The sequence below is a fragment of the Vipera ursinii genome (genome assembly GCF_947247035.1).
Source record: "Vipera ursinii genome assembly, chromosome: 2".
Lineage (NCBI taxonomy): Eukaryota > Metazoa > Chordata > Lepidosauria > Squamata > Viperidae > Vipera > Vipera ursinii.
The window spans coordinates 145,882,034-145,902,265 of record NC_139513.1 but is presented as its reverse complement, the minus strand read 5'-3'; the positions used below and the strand labels follow the sequence as shown (position 1 = coordinate 145,902,265).

Genomic DNA, 20,232 nt, shown 5'->3' with positions numbered 1-20,232 from the left:
GCCTTTGGAAGCGAGAAACCCGGGAGAGATCGCCGCGGTGGCTGCGGGAAACGCCGCGAGGCGCCTGCGGAGAGATCTCCGCTGTTTCGGTGGCACTAAGCCCCGTTTGCCACCAGTAGTACCGCAGGGTGAGTTGCGATGGAGAGGCGTCCGCTCCCTTCGCTGCTCTGCGGCTCCTTCCGGAGCTTCCCCTCCCACCGGGGCTCTCTCCTGTAGGCCGATTGCGTTGCCGGGGGATGGGGCGGGGAACCCGATGTTCACCCGCTGCGCCAGATCCTCACTGTCTCGCGCTGGGGGCCGCCCCCGAGCGCCGAGCTTGTCCCTGGCACTCCGGTTGAGTTGCAGCGCAGGGGCCGAAGCCGGAAGGGGGGGGGTTGAGCTGCTTGATTAATTTGAAGTGAAGGAAATACAGTCTCTCCATCCAGGAATTACTCTAAAGTAGGGACGCGGTGGCTCAGTGGGTTAGGACACTGAGCTTGTTGATCAGAAGGTCGGCAGTTTGGCGGGTTGAATCCTGAGTGCCGTAACAGAGTGAGCGCCTGTTACTCGTCCCAGCTTCTGCTAACCTAGCAGTTCGAAAGCACGTAAAAATGCAAGTAGAAAAATAAGGACCACTATGGTGGGAAGGTAACAGCGTTCTGTGCGCCTTTGGCGTCTAGTCATGCTGGCCACATGACCACGGAGACGTCCTCGGACAAGCGTTGGCTCTTCGGCTTTGAAACGGAGATGAGCACCGGCCCCTAGAGTCGGAAACGACTAGCACGCATGTGCAGGGGAACCTTTACCTTTACCTTTTTAGGGAAGGCTAGTTTGTAATTATGGGCCTTGTAGGAATCCAATCAGCTGAGTTATTGTGGCAAGCCACGAGTGCAGAGTTGGGGCTAATGCAGATGCAGCAGAACCGGTGGATACATTCACAACGATACGTTTGTCTGCGGTTGACTCGGTCCAGTTGCTTGGATTCGCAAGATATACTGAACGGTAAACTCACGCGCTGGGTGAGCACTCCACGCAAAATTAACACGTGGTTGGTTAGCTGGAGTTCAGCGTGTTGTGCGAATGCAATTTCTGCAAGGTTTAAGTGGCGCTCTCGCTGGAAGTCGTTTTGCGTATCTGCTTAGAAAGCAGTCCTCCTGGATGGGTTTGTTTGAATAATGTCGCATTCAGCCATGATTTTAAACCGTGGCTTGTGGATAAGCAACAATTGGCTGCGTTCGCTCACGGCGCTAAGCTTTAAGAAGGCTTCGGCTTAGCGATGATCCCAGTGGTGGAGTTCAGAGGGACTTGATTCCGTAGAGGCGGCACATAAGACAGACGAGCAGCTAAATGTTGCGATCTATGGGACTGCCTTAATAATAAGTTGGAAGGGACCTTGGAGGTCATCTAGCCCAACCCCCTGCTCAGGCAGGAAACCCTATACCATTTCAGACAAATGGCTGGCCAGTCTCTTCTTAAAAACTTCCAGTGTTGGAGCATTCACTGCTTCTGGAGGCAGGTTGTTCCACTGGTTAATTGTTCTAACTGTCAGGAAGTTTCTCCTTAGTTCTAGGTTGCTTCTCTCCTTGACTAGTTTCCATCCGTTGCTTCTTGTCCTGCTTTCAGGTGCTTTGGAGAGTAGCTTGACTCCCTTTTCTTTGTGGCAGCCCCTGAGATATTGGAACACTGCTATCATGTCACCCCTCACCCTTCTCTTCATTAAACTACACATACCCAATTCCAGCAACCATTCCCTATATGTTTTAGCCTCCAGTCCCCCAATCATCTTTGTTGCTCTTCTCTGTACTCTTTCTAGAGTGTCGACATCTTTTTTACATCGTGGTGACCAAAACTGGATGCAGTATTCCAGGTGTGGCCTTACCAAGGCATTGTAAAGTGGTATTAGTAGTTCACGTGATCTTGATTCTATCCCTCTGTTAATGCAGCCTAGCACTGTGTTGGCTTTTTTGGCAGCTGCAGCACACTGCTGGCTCATATTGAAGTGAATGTCCACTAGGACTCCGAGATCTCTCTCACAGTTGCTACTATTGAGCAAGGTACCACCTATACCAGGGGTCAGCAACCTGAAACAGTGAAAGAGCCACTCGGAACCAGTTCCCTCACAAAAGGAAAAACTGGGAGCCGCAAAAAATGTGTGCACATGCACATACATGCGCACATGCGCAGAACAGGGTTTGAAGAGTGAAGCCAAGGCGAGATATGCACCTACCCTGCATATTTGAATTGATTGGTTGAACTTTTTAGTCCCACTTTTTTGGGGGGGGACTGCACATGGCAGAGGACTGGGAGCCACAGGAGACGGCTGAAAGAGCCGCATGCGGCTCCAGAGCCGCGGGTTGCAGACCTGTGACCTATACTATAGCTGTGCATTTGATTTTTCCTGCCTAAATGTAGAACCTTACTTTTTCACCATTGAATTTCATTTTGTTAGATAGTGCCCAGTGTTTGAGTCTGTCCAGATCCTCCTGTATCTTAAGCCTATCTTCTGGAGTGTTGGCTATTCCTGCCAGCTTGGTGTCATCTGCAAATTTGATGACTTCCCCATCTATCCCCTTGCTTAAGAAAAGAAGGAAAGATCCTGTTCCGATGAGTTTATGGGACGTGTTGTAGGGCTATGATTCATTTTAGACACTTGAATTTTATGTTATGTGGCGTTTTAATGGATTACTGTTTTTATGAACTTTACAGGCTTTTTAAAAAATTGTCTCTGAGGCGACCGAATCTTGGATAGGGAGGTTATTTGACTGCGATAAACATGTTAAGGTTATCATATGGGTATTTTTACGAGCAATTCTGCAGTTCCGCAGTTCCGCTTCTATTTCTGCTTTTTCCTTCCAGCCACTTTTATGTGCAGAGCCAGTGGGTGGATTTCCCCGTGGCAATGCAACTCCTTCCCTTGGAAGCCCAAGGACGCGCGCTCCTTTCCTCTCTCATCTGCCTCGCGCTGGGGAAAGGGCTCGATCCTCCTGACCTGAAGTTAAGCCCAATCTGCGCGCTGCTCCAGGTGGTCTTCGGAAGGTCGTGGGTTTTCGTTTTTTGGTAAATACGCCTAGCAAAATAGTAACCGAGCACGCGCGGGGTGGGTGGGGAGAAGAAAAAAAAATCAGGTTTGGATTTAACAGAAACCTTTGAGTAAACTGAATCCACTAGTCATTTGCACTCCAGCACAGCAGCTTGTTTGGGTTTCCAGGGATTCGGTATCCGCCCCGCTGCTGCTGCTTCTAATCCTGAAATGATCCTAAACATACAGATCAGAATTCTTTCCATTTCTGGTCTTCTGAAATGGCTTTCCTGGCTAAGATTTGACACGAGTTTCCTTTGCTGAAAGGTGTTCTGATAGGTAGCAGGGCACACTCTTTGCCCCTTTGCAGGCCTCTTCGAAGAAAATTAGCTGGCGATCTCCAGGGCAGTGGTTGCCTTTACATAACATGCTCAGCCGTAAACCACAATAGCTGGATCTGCACATCACGTTAAGCTAAAACCAAAGGAACCTCACTGGATGCACCAGCATAGCACACTAGGCCAAACTGCCAGTTAGCTGGTGGCTGTAAGCAATGAATGAACTCAGCCAGAGTGTTAGGCTCAGGTTGTTGTAAAAAATGCACAGGGGAATTGAGTTAATGAAATCATTCAATTAACTACAGGCAGGATTTTGTGTGACCATAGCCAGTAAGTTGTAGTATGTTTTGTTACCTCATCACTGAAGCCTTTGTTTACTCTGTTTTGAACCCAGCCAGTGAATTCTATTAAACTTATTAAGATCTGTCCACCTGCCTCTGTTTTTCCATATGCGAAATGCCTGTAATGTGCGTGAGAGAGATTATAAATGCCTAACTTCTTGTTTTATACAGATGAAGTTTGAAGGGTTTGTATGTACAGATTCTCTTTTGATAGCCATAAGATGTACAGGTAGTCCTTGACTTACAACAGTTCATTTAGTGACCATTCAAAGTTACAACAGCACTGAAAAAAGTGACTTATGACCGCTTTCACACTTACGGCTGTTCCATCCTTCCCTTGGTCACATGATCAAAATTCAGATGCTTGGCAAGTGGTTCATATTTACAAAGGTTGCAGTGTCCTTTGCAACCTTCTAACAAGCAAAGTCCATGGGGAAGCCAGATTCACTTAACAACCATGTTACAAACTTAACAAATGCAATGATTCACTTAACTGTAGCAAAAAGTCATAAAATGGGGCAAGGTCACTTAACAAATGTTTCACTTAGCAACTTAAATGGTGGGCTCAATTGTGGTCATAACGTGAGGACTACCTGTAGTGACAGGCGTTTTTTGTTGAGCAGATGATAAGGATAGGGAGGCTGTAGGGGTAGAGAGGAAATACTGTATGTAAAGCATATCCTTATGTTCGTGATAAGTTTTTCAAATGGGCTATGATGTGAGTTTTTACTTTTGTAAAACAGTTTGTGTCCATCTGTACTTGACACAAAACTATTACAGAGTGTTTGCATTTCTCTGTATACCCTATATTTATTTTCTGCATCTGATAGATCAGAAATCTCACAGAGTTATGGAAAATTTATGCTCTGATCTGCCAATTTGAAAAGTGCTCCCCAATTTCTTTTTGCAGCCTGAACTAACATGGTTATCCATTGGGAATTTGATTCCAGCTGACTCATTAGCCATTTCAATTGGACTCTGGTTTTGCTACTCAGCCCATGAGTTGTGAATAAGTTATGAATTGTTGTAATGATATGTGTAAATGACCTGGGGAAATGGGGAAGAGCCACAGCTAAGGCACAAAAGGCAGCTTAGCTCTCAAAAGAAATATGGGCATGGCAAAAGGGTCTCAAAAAGGATCCTCCCTGCTTTCTTGAGCTTTAAAGGTGATAGGAGACAAATGTATGCTCAGATTTGCAAGATTGATGTCAGCCTAGCAAGGTAGTCCAGGCAGGAAGCGTGACCAGATGGACTAATTCTACTTTAAGGATATATTAACACAGGGCTTTTCAACCAGTGGTACGGGTACCACTTGTGGTACATTGGCAACTGGCAGGTGGTATGCAACCATCCTAGAAAAGTGGTAGCGGGGGAGGGGAATGAGCTGAACCGGTGGTAGCACCGCAGAAGCCTGAGCAAGAGATGGCTGGAGATGCAGGGCTGTCAGGGCTCAGTGGAAGTGCCAGGATCAGCACTGAGCTCCAGCTTCTTCTGCTGAGGCCAGAAGAAGCGCCGATCAGCTGGAATGTTGCAGCATCTCCAGGGTCTTGTGATTTACATTCAGATGCTTGGCAACTGATTCATATTTATGACGGTCACAGTGTCCCAGGGTCATGTAAGGTGACCAAAACCTGCTGCAACCACCCAGCAGACGGGGGGAATAAAAACCAAACACCCCCCACTCCACCCCCGCTGACAATCCTCAACAGAAATGCTCACAACAATGAAAACCTCAGACAGGAGGAAGAGCGCCGCCAGGCAGGCAGGCAGGTGTCTTGCTCGGCTGTGGCTTGGGGGGGCATTTTTTTCAGTGCCATTGTAACTTCAGTCACTAAGCAAACTGTTGTAAGTCAAGGACCACCTGTACTTCATCACTTTTTTCCTTTTTTCTTTTTTTTTGGTCATCAAGTTTTTGACACCTTGTTAGGCAACTGGTGGTACTCGGATGTTGCCATATCCTAAAAGTGGTAGAATGGGTGAAAAGGTTGAAAAGCCGTGCATTAACAGAATCTTGCAAGTATATCTCTTCCCCACTTACCTTTACAGTTGAAGAAACTAGGGAGGGTCCCGTCTGAGCTGCTTGTCCAATCCACATTCTGATGTTCCTCCTATTGTTCCCCCGGCTGGGTCTCTTCCCCACCTGCCAAGGTCATTCTCACATATCTTTATAACTTTGGAGGGCTGAAATATATAGGTGGCAGAACTTGTCTTTGTAATCCGGTTGCAAGACTGTATATCTTCTCCAGTTAATGCAAGCACTACCCATAAGCTGTAGTGTAGAAATAATTTCTGCGCATATTGTTGAAGAAGAAAACCCATTTCACTTCTTCACTTGTTTCATTTAAGAAGTATAAATAGGTTTCCAAGTTGAGTATGTGGATGACTATTGTGTCTTCCCCCAACTATGCCGAGGTGTCAGTCATGATTCTTTTCAAACTGAACATCTAGGATCCATGTGAGTGACGAGTGGCCATTTGAGGCATGCACCACTTCAGCCTTGCCTTGCCTCATCTCACCTGCTTCATCGAGAGTCAAAAACTGAGCTCAGTTTTTAGCTGGGTTGCTGTCCTGTAATATGAGTGCAGCCATTTTGTAGGTGGGAATCAGATTTGCTGGAGAGTTGCCAATTATATTGTCTCTTCTAAAATCCTTGTTTGAAATAAGCTCTGGGTAAGTGCAGGTAGTCCTTCAAGTGTAGGTAGTCTTTCACTTACAACAACTCGTTTAGTGACCGTTCAAACTTACAGCAGCACTGAAAAAGGTGTCTTATTACTGTTTTTCACATGACCATTGAAGCATTCCCCATGGTCACATGATCAAAATTCAAATGCTTGGCAGCTGGTTTATATGTATGGTGGTTGCAGTGCCCCAGAGTCATCTGATCATCTTTTGCAACCTTCTGACAAAGTCAGTGAAGATGCCAGATTCATCCTGTTGCAAACTTAACAACTGCAGTGATTCACTTAACAATTGTGGCAAGAAAGATCATAAAATGGGGCAAAACTTACTTAACAACTGTTTCGCTTAGCAACAGAAATTTTGGGCTCAATTGTTGTAAGTTGAGGACTATCTATAAATTTGTATGATGTCTTGGCCATATCCTGCAGGTTTTGAAGGCTGGCCCCCACTCCAAAATATATTGGAGTATTATCTATGTACTATCTAGTATTATATGTATTATCTAGTGCAGGGTTGTCAAAATGCCGGCCCACGGGCCAGATGCGTCACGCAGAAGCCGCGGCCACCCCATTGCCAGCAATGGCAAAACTGTCCCGATACGTTGCACGACGTCACGTGATGTCGCAAGTTTGACATGTCTGATCTAGTGGGTGCATACAGACAATCTGTATAATGGCTGTAAAAGTAAAAGCCGTGGTATGTAGTTAATGTCCTCTTTTCACCTTGAAAGTTTGGTTCTGGGAGCTCATCTTGATGAGAGAAATGGTTCTAATCCATTTCCCTGCTTGGAACTGCTGGATCCCACTTGGCCACATTTGATTCTGAGTTTCCGTTTTAGCATGATCATGTGTGCCTCAAGGCAGAAGTCTTTCAGCTTTCAGAAGTCTGTCCTGTAATATTTCAAACAAGGATTTTAGAAGAGACAATATAATTGGCAACTCTCCAGCAAATCTGATTCCCACCTACAAAATGGCTGCACTCATATTACAGGACAGCAGAAGTCTTTCAGCTTTCAGAAGTCTTTCAGCTTTCAGAAGTCTTTCAGCTGTGCCTCAAGGCAGAAGTCAGGACTGCCTCCTGTTATTCCTGAGGATTCAGAAATAGTAATTTTCCTAGAGGGAGTTGAAGTGAGTGTGGGTGAATGCAAGATTTTTTAACAGGAACAGGGGGACAGAGGAGATGTGAAGGGGGCAACCAAGTGATTTGAATAGTTATAGTGAGGGAAAGGTTGAGGGCAAGAGAAGAAGGGGACGACAGAGAATGAGGTGGCTGGATGGAGTCACTGAAGCAGTAGGCGTGAGCTTAAATGGACTCCAGAAGATGGTAGAGGACAGGAAGGCCTGGAGGAACGTTGTCCATGGGGTCGCGATGGGTCGGACACGACTTCGCAATTAACAACAGTGAGGGAATAAGAACTCTTACAGAATAATAATTTTAAGATTCACAAAGGAACGTGTTCTTACAGTTACTATCAAGAAGCTCTTCAATGGTCAAAGTCTGGGAAAACCTGCACCTGTCAAAACTATTCCTTTCTTGCGCTTGCTATGGAAATATACAGTAGGGGCAAGAAACCATGAGCGTCTATAAGGTGGAACCGAGCGGGTTTATTAATTTATTAAATTTTTATGCTACCCATCTCCCCTGCAAGGCGACTCGTAACAGTACATCCCTGCTATTTGAGGCTTATTTTGAGGAGTCTCTTTTAAAACCAAGTTCTGTATTTCAGGGGAAGTGCAGTTCGTGTTATGGTGCCCGTAGGGCTCTTGAAACCCCTGGTTTCTCTGCTGAATACGGAGAAGAAAGGGAGGATATTCCAGGGAGGTCTTAGTTTTTCTCTCCCACAAGGCTGCTGCCTGGCCAGCTGCCAATCCAGTGCCTTAGTCTGTGACCTCGTTTTCTCAGTGGCATCTGCCAGGGATGGAGGGTTTTTTCCTCCATCCGTGCCTTGCCTGCAGTGGGCCCAGAAGACCACCGTTTCCTGCAGGAATTGGGTGTCCTGGGTCTTGTGATCCCAGGAGCAGCCCTCCAACTTTACATTCTCCGGATGGGTTGAACTGCAATTCCCTTAAGTAAGCGAGGGCAGCGATCTGCCTGAAATCCCAGGCGCAGTCCTTTGTTTCTCCACAAGAGCAATTGCAGAGGGACCTTGGGAATTAATTTTCTTTCTAACCAAGCCTCTCGCACAGCCTCTTAGTGACAAGCACCAAAGTAAGCTTTCTCTTTCCCAGAAGGCTTGAAAGGCTGAGCTTCTCTGGGAAGAAGAAAACTCGGATGCTACGATGGTGTTGCCTCCTTTTTGTTGCAACCGAGACAGTAGAATCCAGGGACAAAGAGAGGTTTACAGAAGAGACTTTCCTGTCGTTCCACCCACCCCCTCCAGAAATCTGGACTCTTTCTCCTTTTCCTTTTAGTTACTACAGATAGTCCTTGACTTATTATTATCAAGACCATCCTAAAGTAGGTCATGTGACTGTGCCCGGATTTTATGCCTTTTTTTGTGGCAGTCATAAAGCGAATGCTGCACTGGTTAAGGGAATGCTACAGTTATTAAATAACCCATTGTCACCATGGGGAGTTTTTTTTGCCAGAAACTAGAATGCCAGAACAGGAGTGAATTCCAGAATGCCAATTTCTAGGGGGGGGGAAATGTCAATTGTGGCCAAATGACTATAGGACATTCCATATGACCACAAATACAGGCCAGTTGCCAAGCATCAAAATCTGGTTGTGTGACTATGGAGAACGTTGGATGATGGAACTTGAAATCCTGATCTTAAGTCACTTTTTCCGGTCCATGGTAACTTTAAATGGTTGCTGAGTGACCAGTTATAAGTTGAGGGCTACTGTATCAGGGCCATAGTTAGGCTTTATTTTATTTAATCAATTTCTCTATTACTTCCTACACAAGTGTATTTGGAAACTCTTTAACAAATATGATCTACTGTTTTGTCATTTTCCATGTAAAAACTGCTGTGCAGAAAAGATAAGCTCCTAATTTTCAGTTTTCCTGACCCGATAAGATTGGGAAAAAATGAATCGAAAACAGGGATCTGTGCAGAGATGCAACGAGCATCTGATTTTGAAATGCAATATTCTACTATATTTTTTCACTGAGAGGTCACCCAACAGCAACTCATTTTAGCAGAACAATCGGATCCAAGGATGAGCTAATTAGAAGGAGGTAAAGATGTCCACAAATGCTGTGGGCAACTTCCTCTGCACGTAAATATTGTGAGTTGTATTTGTATTTAAACATTTATTTGCAACCATGGGTTTTAGCAAAAGTCAAATAAAATTACAGCAGTCCACCCCAGTTTGATACATCCCCTCTAATGTTAACAGCAATGTTTGTCAGTATGTGTTTTCCTATCTTCCCTGTAGCCATTGCAAACAATGCAACTGTTACTGTGAGTTTACTAAAGGTCTTACTTAATTAGTTCACTTCTTGTAGCATGTGGATTCGATGTGTGGCTCTGAATTGAGATGAAGCTGGGTGCCTGGTTGTTCCTTTCAGCTAGAGTTTAGACTCCATCCTGTCTGGTAAGATCAATTTAGGAGGCCCACCAGTGGAGTCATGTGCTGTTTACTTAGTTGTTTAAGCTGTTCCACAAACAACCTCTCTTTGGACTCAGCTTATAAATTGGTTGTCTTGTGGATCACAGCCATTGAAAAAGTGGAGAAAGAAATTCTCTTTTCCCCTTTGATTAAGTCTTTGGACCTTGTGCCCCCCTCTTTCTTCTCAGCTTCCTTATCCTGATACCCACTGAAATTGTTGGTTGGGGGAGACACAAGGGCACTTTCTTGCCATTGTTCTCTTCACAATTGCTGGCTTTCCTTTTCCTTACAGACAGCATCTCACTTCCCCCATTCTTTGGTTGATGTGGTGCCATTTCCTGCCATTACTGTAGGGTCGGGAGAGGGAAAATGGGATGGGGGAGGTGGATCTTTGAATAACAAGGATCAAAACTTTGGATTAATTCAACTGAAACTAGTGCGGGAGGCAAGCCGGGCTGTTGGTTGAGCAGTAGGCTCCAATCCACTTCAGTGTCGGTAATAGGAGAAGATAGAAATACAGTAGCCAACACTTAATTCCTAAAGCTGGTAGGGCTGTGATTCCAGCCAGCACTAATTCCTAATATCACAGCATGACTACCTACCTAATCAATATTAGAGGTCATATGGGTTAAACTTTTATTGATAGGAGGCATGCTGTCTATAAGAAAGCCAGTTTGCTGTAGTGATTAAGGCAACAGGATAAAAATGGAGAGGAGACTCTTGAGGTCTAGTCCCACGTTTGGCGTGAACCAGTTGGGTGAACCAGGCTGTTTGAAGACTGAAGAGGCTGACATTGCCACAACTCTAGCGCAGAGGTCCCCAACCTTTTGGGCACCAGGCACCGGTTCCATGGAGAGAGGTTTTTCTGCATGGTTTTGTGTGCTGGCTGCATCCCATGGATGGGGCTTGTGCTTGTTTGTGTGGACCGGTTGCTGGTATGCTTCGGCTTGGTATCAGTCCACGGACCAGGGGTTGGGGACCCCTGCTCTAGCGGAAACTGCAACTAGATAATCAAGTTAATTTGGTTCAGTGTAACAGGTTAGATGTTCCTTGGTCTATAGGTGATGGAATTTGGAAAGGTGAAGATGAAACAGCATTGAGCTTGACTTTTTTGCTCGAGCAATCTTGTTTATGCCTTAATTAAAAAAAATACAGGTAGTCCTTGACCTACCAGAGTCCAAAATTTCTGTTGCTAAGTGAGACACTTGTGAAGTGAGTTTTGCCCCATTTGATGACCTTTCTTGCCACACTTGTTAAGTGAATCACTGCAGTTGTTAAATTAGTAACACAGTTGTTAAGTGAATCTGGCTTGGACTTTGACTTTGTTTTTCAGAAAGTCACAAAAGGTGATCACATGACCCTGGGACACTAATCATCGTAACTGTGAGTCAGTTGCCAGGTGTCTGAATTTTGATCATATCACCATGGGGATGCTGCACTGCTGTGAAAAACGGTCATAGGTAATTTTTTTCAGTGCCTTTGTGTCTTCGAACGGTCAATAAATGAACTGTTGTAAGTCGAGGACTATCTGTAGTGACCCAGTTTGAGAAAGGGAAAAGGAAAAAGGAAAGGACCTCTGATCTCCTTGGCTGTACCAGGGACTAGATAGCTTCGTCAGGGTGTGGATCTACTAACAATCTTCCCTTGTGTTGAGTGTTAATGATCTTGGATCCTTTCCCAGCCAAACAGAATGAAAACTCTGGAACTCAAGGCAGCAGCTTAGGGAGCCATCTTTAAGATATATGCTGTCTCCCTGGACGGGAATCTAAGCTCAATATTGAAACAAGATACTTAAAATGTACAGTGTGCAAATGCAGTGGTCTGATGATGATATTGCTATTATCCAGACTGGTGTTCGAGCTGAAAGGATGGATTGGAATGTGTTGAGCTGATCATCGCGTCCTCTCTCCAATTGTTTTCATTATGATATTAATATGGAATAATGGTGGGGAAATCTTTCCCAGCAGTGTGGTACTATAGAGAGGTTTTCTTCAGCCTGGCCCTTCTAGATGTGCTGGTCTCTAAGGATGTCAGGGTTGTAGTCCAGCATCATCTGGGCCTGGGGCATGCCTGTCGCAGTACATACTGGCTCCCTCCAGACAAGAGTAGGTTCTTTTTTTCACACACATACATATCCCTTGTGACTGTATATGTCACAAGGGGCAAGTGCTATGGTAGAATATTTGCTTTATAGGCAAAAAAATAAAAATAAAAATCCCAGCAAGTTCAACTCCTGGTGTCTTCAGGAAGGGCTGGGAAAGAACGATGTCTGGAGAATGTTGCACTTGGTAATGAAAATGGGTAGGCAACATCAGATTTTGTACTTTGGCCCCCATCAGCTCAATTATCCTGCTTTACTGGTAAGGGTGGTCAGGATTGTCCATCTCCTGCCCTGCCTTCCTAGGCAATGCTGCCCTAATTCAGTGCAGGTTAGTTCCTAAGCAGCCTCTTGCTTTTCACTCATTTTCTTTGGGCCTGCGTGAATACTTCCCCTGAGTTTAAATGTTGGGCAAATCGTGTGGATTGGAACTCTGTCTTGATGAAAGTCAGTGTTGCCTTCCTCCACGAATAAGTATGTGATCCCTTATGCACAGGAATTGCCCCTTGTTGGGCTCTGTGTTTTTATTCTATTATATTAAGAATACATAATTGCTTTAGGTTTTGATTTTTTTTCCTAATTCTTCTCTATTGCCGTTTTCTTCTTCTTCTTCCATTCAACCAGAGACTTGGAGACTGCCTGGACAAATCCCTACAATTTTCTTGGCAATTTTTTTCAGAAATAGTTTGCCATTGCCTCCTTCCTAGGCAGGACTAGGATTCAGGGTGTGCAGGTTTCTAGCTTGATGCCTTAACCATTACACCAAACTGTCTCTGTCTCTCCCATCATCCCATGAACCATGACTAAACTTGTTCGATGAATGTGGAACTTTAACTGAGAATTGTCTCATGTGCCTAAAATTCTCTTTCCATGAGTTTTACCACTTTTTTCTCGAAATATGGCTTTGCTTCCTGAGGCTATAGCTAAGAAATATCATGCTCCTTTTGAACTCGACAATGATTCTACCTACCTACCTGCCTACCTACATATCTATCATACCTACTGTTTGTAGGTATCACACATCTATCTATCTATCCATCCATCCATCCATTATCTATCTATCTATCTATCTATCTATCTATCTATCTATCTATCTATCTATCTATCTATCATCTCTATCTATCATCTCTATCATCTCTATCTAAATTATCTCTATCATATCTCTATCTATCTATCTATCTATCTATCTATCTATCTATCTATCTATCTATCTATCTATCTATCTATATCTGTGTATCATCTCATTCAACTTACATGGCTGTCCACTCATCCACAATTATTGGTGGCTAGCAACCAACTAAAACACTGAATATACCACAGACAATAAGAAGAAAAATACAGTTAGTCTTCAACTTCCAACCACAACTGAGCTCAAAATGTATGTTGCTGAGTTTTGCCCCATTTTGCGACCTTTCTTGCCGCAGTTTGTTAAGTGAATCATTGCAGTTGTTAAATTAGTAACCCCGTTGTTAAGTGAATCTGGCTTCCCCATTGATTTTGCTTGTCAAAAAGTCACAAAAGCTGTTCACATGATCCCGGGGAATTGCAACCGTCCTAAATATGAACCAGTTGCCAAAATCCAAATTTTGATCGTGTGACCGTGAGGATGCTGCAGTAGTCATGAGTATGAAAAATGGTCACTTTTTTCAATGCCGCAACTTTGAATGGTCACTAAATGAGCTGTATGCCAGATGCAGCCGCTGTATCTATAACTAATCATCTTTGTAGGCAATCCCATAAGCCATTAAAGCAGGCTCACCTAACCTCCTGGCCCAGTGCCTGGAAGGGATGGGTCTTCAAAGCCTTACAAAAAGGGATATCCGAGTTCAGTTCCTGGTCATCCAGAATGCCCAGGATTCAACTGATTCTCCGATGTGGTTCAGATAAATGATTAATCTTGTCTTCTACCAAGGGGAAGGGATGCGGGGAGGACAAGGCAGATGTGGGTTAACTTGAGCTCTCTGGAGGAAAGGCAGGATAAAACTGGTGATTAAATAAATCGTAAAGCTGATCATCAAATGTGGTACAGATTGCTTATCCTTTAACATTCGTGATGAAATGGTGGAAGGTTAAGGACCGGCATGGAGAAGATTTGTTTGGCTCCTGCAATGTACTTGCTATATAGCCTTCGTCAAGCCCCTGTTCTTGGCTGCCTCCCAAATTCCTCTTTAATATAAAGATAACAGGGATCCGGTGGGATATGGCACATAAGAGCCTTTGGCTGTGTGAAAATGCTATAAAAAAAGCCAGACATCAAGTTTCTTATCCCATGCTTTTACTCAGAGTGGTAGGTGGATAATCATGTGAGAATAAAATGATTAAGGGCCTTATGTGTGAGAGACACACACTCATTCCTTGTCTGCAATTTTCCCCTTTCTGCTCAGTACGGAGACACGGCAATTGTGACCAGTTGCAGCTATAAATAAACAGATGTATGCCAGCCTGAGGCTCTACTGCTATTTTTGCTGCTGTAGTAGTTGTGGCTGGGTCTTCAGAGGACAAGAACATATGCTTTTGTTTTACTTCGCATCTTGACACAGTCGTATAATTTGAACGTGGGGCTGATTGCCCCATTCCAAGTGCATTGAGGGGGATGGGATCCATCTTAACTTTCTGTAGGTGGGATCCCAGTCTTTGAAATAAATAAGGCTGTTCTCTTTTATTGGGCTTGCTTTTTGACATCCTGCTGCTGTAAAATGGGCAGCAATCCTCTCTCTCTCTCTCTCTCTCTCTCTCTCTCTCTCTCTCTCTCTCTCTCTCTCTCCCTCCCTCCCTCCCTCCCTCCCTCCCTCCCTCTCCCCCCCTGTGTGTGTTTCTAAATTTGTGAATGATTCCATTGTATATTTGGCCAAATTTGGGACATGAGCTCTCTAAGCAGACAGTTTGGGCTTCCTGTTTAGTTAGAAACAGTACAGTATGATCCGTCTCCTGCCCCTGCTTTTTACTGCTTAAATATTAAAGTCATTCATTACTGTTTGGAAGAAGTTGCCTTTGGCTCTTGAATGACATGCACTGCTACATCCCACTTCTTGGAATGTGGCACCGTGTAAGACGAAAGAGGGAGTACAGCGGAAACCTGCAAAACTCATCACCTTGGGACATTCTGACGCGCAGCAGAAGTCAGGCAATAGCAAGTATAGCTGCCTGGAGAGGACTGAGCAAGATGCAAGCAACTGACTAACCACTGCTAGGCGTAAACTGAGAAAGAGAAAGAGAAAAGCTGCTGAGTGAGACGGCTGACAGTCTGAATCAGCACGGCATTTCTTACCTTGATGGAATGCTTCTCACAGCAAACTATGGCACCAGCAAGCCTTGAACAAAAAAGAATATGCGTGAATACATGATGGAAATGGAATTGAAGATTTACAAAAAAACATATTTATGATTCACACCAGAACATGTCAGGATGTGAAATGACATGAGAGGATTCTTTGTGTCCTCAGGGGATTTTGCTGAGTGCTATCCAAGGCTGGTGCATCCACCCTCCCAGTAGAAGGACTGCGTTTCTCAGCATCTGACAAACAGGCTAACAGTTCATTTATCTTACGTATATCGTGTGCTTGACAGCAGCATATGAATTTGCACACTGAAGTTGCAGTGGCGATGTCGGCTTCTATATAAAAGCGAAAGGTCACTCGGTACCTCCAGTTTTACTTGTCTTGAACGGTTCTTGAAAGATGTTTTAAGTCTTGCAGTGGAGAAACAGTTGATGATATGGCGAATGGCTGAACTAAGACATGATTTAGGGTCCTGTTTGTTGATTTATTTGACTTTTTAGGCTGCTCCATTTCCAATGATCTAAAGGGGTTTGCAAGTAGCATATGTGAACCAAGCCTCTCGCCAACCTATGGTTAAACACATGATGGCATGAACCCAATCCCAATCTTTAAATCCTCAAAAGAGGCTTGCTAGACATCATATGCCATAGACCAGGGGTGTCAAACTGCTGGCCCATGGGCTGGATGCGTCATGCCAAAACCGCGCCCACCCCAGCTCCAGCAATGGGGGAAAAGTCGCAATACGTTGCGACACATCCCGTGACGTTGCGAGCTTGACACCTTTGCCACAGATGGTACAAGACCATAAAGCAGGGATCCACAGCCCAGTACCAGGTCACGGCCCTTTGGGAACCAGGCTGTGCAAGCTGTAGGTCAACGTGAGTGCGCGAAGTTCATTTTGTGCAAGCAGCGGGAGCCCCTGTGAAACCATCCCCTCCGCCCCCCTGCCGCCACTGCCAGTCCACAGAACTGGAAAGGTTGGGGACTGCAGCCATAGACAGCAGCCTAATTCCCAGAACCCCATCCTCCTTATATGCATTTGCTATCAGTACAAAAAGCAGGATCACATATTTGTTCCAATCTGTTTGCATAAGGCTGGGTTCTGTGTGCAGACACTATATAATTCCATGTCAGGACTTGGAGAGCAGGACATTTTGCTAAGCACATTGATTTGTGCTTTAAATTGTAAGCCGCCCTGAGTCTTCGGAGAAGGGCGGGATCTAAATGGGATTAAAATAAAAAAATAAAAATAAAAATTTAATTCTGTGTAGCCCCTTGTACGGGTTGGATTTAGCCTCTTGATTCCCCTTTTTTTTGTTTAAATGTCTGCGGGGAAGGTGTGCATGTACATTGGGAACTCATTTTCAAATGGTATGGTGTCTACTTCTAAAACAACCCAAAACCTTATGGAAGAGAGCAAATTCTTGATGACTTGTGCTTAAACGAAAGATGCTGCCTGGCTCTTTGTTCAGGCTTCAGCTCAGACACAGCATTTCCAGCCATGAAGTGTTCATTCTTTAATTTTTCTCTCACTCTTTTCTCCCTTGGGCCTATTTCTGCACTGATTCTGGTTCAAATTATCTGGATTAGTCATTTAAAAATATGTGTGTGTATATTATGCTTCGCTTGCTGAACATCTGTGATTTTTTTTTAAGTTGCCAAACTTGTGGCATCAAAACCCATGGGCTGTATCCCACAGAGGGCCTAGGTGCATAGTGCTTTGAATATAATTCCAATTTGGTAATGACAGAAATTCAGGCTGGTCAAAGCTTCTTTCTCAGTATACATTTGGCCTTATTCTGTCATTTGCTGTCTTTCTCTCCACTTTTATCTGCCCATAACCCTTGTACAATATTAATAGATGTTTTTGGGGGCTTGAGAAGTGTGGAAGCAACAAACTCACCTGGCTCTAATTATCCCATTGCTCCTTCCCACCGGCTAACCTGCAAGGTATTTTTTTCTCACCTTGTCAGTCCATGTGGATATTTTTTAAAAATCTATAAGCAAACGGGAGAGCAGCTTTGGCATCTTTGGTGCTCTTTGAGCTTGGTTGTTTGTTTGCAGACATTGCATTATCCAACTAGGTCAGGGCTTTTCAACCAGTGGTACGGGTACCACCTGTGGTACATTGGCACCTGGCAGGTGGTACGCGTCCATCCTAGAAAAGTGGTAGTGGGTGAGGGGAATGAGCTGAACCAGTGGCAGCACCGTGAGAGATAGCTGGAGCGGCAGGGCTGTCAGGGCTCAGCGGAAGCGCCGGGATCAGCGCCAGGCTCCAGCTGGAGCTCGGCGTTGATCCTGGCGCTTCTGCTGAGCCCAGAAGAAGCGCTGATCAGCTGGAATATTGCAGCATCTCCAGGGTCTTGAGATTTACATTCAGATGCTTGGCAACTGATTCATTTTTTCAGTGCCATTGTAACTTCGAACAGTCACTAAGCGAACTGTTGTAAGTCGAGGACTACCTGTACTTCATCACTTTTTTCCTTTTTTTTTGTCATCACGTTTTTGACACCTTGCTAGGCGACTGGTGGTACTCGGACGTTGCCATATCCTAAAAGTGGTACAATGGGTGAAAAGGTTGAAAAGCCCTGAACTAGGTAACATCATCTGTGGCAGTGAGTGTGGAATTTGTTCCTTGTTTAGGTACAGTAGCTTGCCCTGCCTGTGTTGGTGGGGCAGTGGTTGTTCCTTGATTAGTGTATTTGTCTGTTTGATTGTTTGTCTCCCTGGTAGTTCCTTGATTGGGATATTGTACATCTCTCGGTATTCAGTTGTAGGCAGCTTCCCACAACTGAAATTCAAGAGGCAGGAGAACGATTAAACTTGTGGAAAAAGGTGGCTACATTTTGTGTTTTTTCATCATATCTGAAAATAAGCTTGGCTGAGATGAATACCATCTTGTTCCTTATTATATTACAGAGCCCAGAAAAAGAACCTATTCATAAACTGTGTACTTTTGCCTCCCACATTCTCTTGATATTCCTGCTCCTGGGGCCGAAGCACAGAACATTAGCAGAGCCCCAACTCACCAACTCCCATAATAGAAGCGAAGCCACACTGATAATAGATTTTTCTATTTTTGTGGGGGATCTCTAGGGAATACCAGGGCTATAGATAATTCAAGGAAGATGATAAAACATATTTGAAGATGGCAGTGGCGAACTGCTTCAATTAATAAAGGGAGTTTTTACCTTTCCTGTTGGGGCTGCCATTTCTCCCATCCCTCGCTGTTCTACGGTGTGTTTCAATTAGGAGGCATAAAGGGAACTAGCAGATCTCCTAAGCCAAATGTGGCCAATGACTTCTCCAAAATAGCATGGGCAATCTAAAGTAGAACAGGAAAGCTGGTCTTTTTACGGAATTGCGATTTTACAGAATCAGGAGGGAAATTGGGGTTCGTGTATTTCTGGAAATCTTGTTTAATCCATTTCTGCAAAGAGGACATTGTTCTCTGCTCCCGTGCCTATGCCAGATGGCTGTGTGTACCCATATTCCGTCTCCCTGCCCAACATTGCAGTGAGGACTGGAACGATGGGGAGGATGGATTCTCCATGACAAACTCCGGGGCTGTCTCTTGAGAGTGTATCTGACCCCATGCTCAAAGTAAGCCTCTTAAGAACATGGTTTGAAGAACAAAACAAAACCAGCCCCAGCTTCCACCTCAAACAAAATTCCAGCCTAATTTTGAATCAGCATGTCTAGCTTAGCATGACATGGAAAGAATGAATGTGCTTGGGACAGCAGAAAATCAGTGTAAATTTTCCAAGAGCTCTTCGTAGCTTGCTAACCAGTCTAGGGGACAATATTAGTTGTATCCTAGCAGCAAAACTTACTGGCACATCTCTGTCTACCTTCAGTCTGTATGCCTCTAACATACCGGGGGTGGGTGGGGGGAGAACGTTCTGAGAACTGCCGGTTTGAAACTATGAATTCTCCTAATTCAGCAATTTTTCTTTGTTCCTCTTGCAATTTCTCGCTGAGGAAATCTTTAAAAGCTGACCTTTTAAGGTTTGTCCCTTGCTGTTCAATTCCCGCTGTATGAAATCACAAGGAACCCCACCCCTCTGTATCTTAGTATGATTTTTTTTAAAGAACATTCCTCGCCTGCTTCTTCCCATTTTTCTTGGTTCTGTGGTCAGCAAATTGATTTGAAAGTTAAGAGCTTGAAAATCACCATCTTAATCTTTCTGCCAAGATTTTAGAGAAGAGGAAAAGAGTAAGACCACCCTGTCCTTCAGCCCAGAAGATGCAGCAGGTGGAGAACCTGCTACACAATTGTTTTAAAGGTTAACGAAATGGGCGAAGAAAAGGCTCTAGTGTACCTCAGAGAAAAAGAGCAGTGTGCAAAAATAGTTGGTGTAGGAAGGTGTGCGTGTGGAGCCTAGACCAGACATGTCAAACACAAGGCCCGGGGGCCAGATCTGGCTGCGAAGTGGTTTCATGTGGCCCGCAAAGCCATCTTGGAAACAGTGAGGGAACGGCCCCCACTGCCTTGGCCCTGGCCCAGAGACCCTCATTCCGCCAGAGACCCTCAGATCTGTCCCACTGCTGCCCAGGCCTCCATAGGCACCCTTGATGCGAACGATGTAGAGCTGGCCACGCCCACCCAGTAGGCCATACGCACTCTAGCCACGCCCACCCAGTAGACCACGCTCACCCGGCCCCCTGAGGGCAACCGCAATGCTGATGCGGCCCTCAATGAAATTGAGTTTGACACCCCTGGCCTAGACCTACTAACAGTGTCACTGTTGCTCATGTATTCAACTCAACAGATGGCAGTATGGTTAGCAAGCAGTGTTGTTTTCCCATAAGAGGTAAACATTAACATTCCAACAGGTAAACAAAACATTATTATTGGGCAGTCTGTATTCTATTTCACCAACAAGCTGGGAACTTTGTTTCTTCCAAATCTTGATCTAGATGGCATCTAATAATCTCACTTGGT

At 44.7% G+C, this 20,232-nt stretch overlaps 1 protein-coding gene across 1 annotated transcript in view; it reads left to right on the top strand.

The window, feature by feature from the left end:
* NCKAP5L (NCK associated protein 5 like) overlaps positions 1–20,232 on the top strand; it is a 53,001-nt gene continuing 32,769 nt past the window's right edge. Inside the window, exon 1 of the mRNA XM_083356167.1 lies at positions 1–128. The gene's annotated coding sequence lies outside the window, so the exon portion shown is untranslated. The remainder of the gene's footprint in view (positions 129–20,232) is intronic.